The following is a 2,511-nucleotide window of genomic DNA, read 5'->3' on the forward strand; positions in this document are numbered from 1 at the left end:
TGTCTTCCCTTAGTTTAGGTCTAGATTTTCATGTCTTATCTTCTTTCTGCAGAATTTCCTTTCACATTTCTTTTTTTTTTTTTTTTTTGAGATGGAGTCTCGCTCTGTCCCCCAGCCTGGAGTGCAGTGGGGCAATCTCTGCTCACTGCAAGCTCTGCCTCCCAGGTTCACGCCATTCTCCTGCCTCAGCCTCCTGAGTAGCTGGGACTACAGGTGCCCGCCACCATGCCCGGCTAATTATTTGTATTTTCAGTAGAGATGGGGTTTGACCATGTTAGCCAGGATGGTCTTGATCTCCTGACCTTGTGATCCGCCCGCCTCAGCCTCCCAAAGTGCTAGGATTACAGGTGTGAGCCACCATGCCTGGCCATGACTGACTTTTTTATTGGAGGGTCAATCTTTTTCATGCCTACTTTTTTTTTTTTTCCTTTTTTAAGACAGAGTCTCGCTTTGTTGCCAGACTGGAGTGCAGTGGCACAATCTCGGTTCACTGCAACCTCTGACTCCCTGGTTCAAGCGATTCTCCTGCTTCAGTCTCCCGAGTAGCTGGGATTACAGGCATGTGCCACCATGCCTGGCTAATTTTTATGTTTTTAGTAGAGACGGGGTTTCACCATGTGGGCCAGGATGGTCTCGATCTCCTGACCTCATGATCTGCCCACCTCGGCCTCCCAAAGTGCTGGGATTACAGGCGTGAGCCACCGCGCCCGGGCGCCTGCTTTTGAGTAGCCCCCACGTCTCGTGAATACTCTCTGGAGGGTTCTGTTGCGTGCTGGATTGTGTTATATTCCTTGACATCATTTTGGGATGTGTTCTCACAGGCAGTTAAGTTACTTGCAATCATTTGGATCCGTCTGCAGTTCGGAACCCTTCGATACCCTTCTGAGGACTCTCCAATGCCTGCCTCTGACAAGGTTTCTACACTCGGCCGGTGGGGACACGTGGTATTCCCAGCTCTGCGGGCATTCCCGGACTCCTCTGCCCATCTTCTCTGGTGGTTCTTGTTTCTGACGTGACTTCTGCGTCTCTCTGCATCTCCGACACTGGGCCAAGGACGCCAGGGGGACCCCCTGCGGATGCCTCCGAGCATCTGTACCGTTCTCTCCTCTCCAGTTTTCTGTCTCATGAGTCCTTGCTGCCTGGGCCTCTCCACATGCCAATGTCCATCTCCCCAGCCCACAAGCTCCTGGGGCTGTTTCCCGTTGCTGCACTGAGTCCCGACATGTCACTGTCGTCTAACCCGGCTCCCCACCCTTCTCTCAGGGACACTGCCCCCTGTGGCCTCTTTCCCAATGTCTGTCAATGGCCTGGGACCCAGCCCTGCAGCACCCCAGGTGAGGGGCCGGGATCGGGGCAGGGTACCCAGGACTCGCCCTGATGGGCCCAGTGTTAGCCAATCAAAGCCCTCGCATCCCCACGGTGCTGATTGGTCCTCATCCCAGGCCTGACCCCATCCGAGCGTTCCTAGGAGAACGGACCAGAGCCCCTGACGCGGGGGTACCAGAGCCCTCTGCACACCCCAGCCCTGGCGTCCCGTGTGTCCCCGGGTTCCCCCAGCCCTGGCGTCCCGTGTGTCCCTGGGTTCCCCCAGCCCTAGGGTCCCCTGAGTCTCTTCTTCACTGTCAACCCTGGTGTCTCCCGTGTCCCTGCCCCACCCTTATACCTGGTGTCCCCCATCACCCCATCCCCTCACTTCCTGGGCTCCTGAGGGTCCCTCTTGTGGGCCTCATTCATGGAACCAGGACGGGGCAGGTGGAGGCCTCTGGGGAGTTTGTCCAGAGAGTGGATGAGGAGCAGGGTCGTGAGCAGGAGCGGTCTGGGCCACCCCTGCCTGTCCCCGGGGGATGCTGCCTGGAAGGAGATCAGGTGGATATGGCCTCGGTGTGCAGCGTCAGCCCCAAACCAGGCTGGTCCCAGGCAGGGTGGGGGCAGGGGGAGCCCTGGAGTGGCCCTGTGTTGGCAGTTGGGGCACAGGCAGGGGGTTCTGGGGCTCAGAAGGGGAGGAGGTGGGCTGGTGGCCTCAGTGACCAGTAGGCCCAGGGGAGTCGGGAGGTGGGGTGGACGGACCTGCAGGGACAGTGTCAGTGCTGGATGGACGGAGAGCACAGGGAGCTGGGACCAGGGGTGAGACCATGGGGAGCTGGGTCTGGGCTGGAGGTGAGTCCGTGGGGAGCTGGGCTGGGGCTGGGGTGAGTCCGTGGGGAGCTGGGCTGGGGCTGGGGTGAGTCCGTGGGGAGCCGGGCTGGGTCTCCTGGGGTCACACCCCACTCCCGTCTGCTCCTCCTTCTGCGGATGAAGCTCAGATTCCATGATAATGAGGCACCTGCAGACCAGGGGACCTGCACGGACAGCCCCAGAGGTGGACATTGAGGACTTGTAGGAGGACTTGGGTCTCACACCGAGGGTGCAGAGCAGGGCCCCTTCCTGGCTGAGGACACTCCGTGCTGTCCCCTCTCAAGGCTGTTTTCTCATCTGACAAGGGGGTCTCTTGTGAGCCCCCCACCAAGTGAG

This window comes from Theropithecus gelada, chromosome 20 (assembly GCF_003255815.1).
Source record: "Theropithecus gelada isolate Dixy chromosome 20, Tgel_1.0, whole genome shotgun sequence".
Taxonomy (NCBI): domain Eukaryota; kingdom Metazoa; phylum Chordata; class Mammalia; order Primates; family Cercopithecidae; genus Theropithecus; species Theropithecus gelada.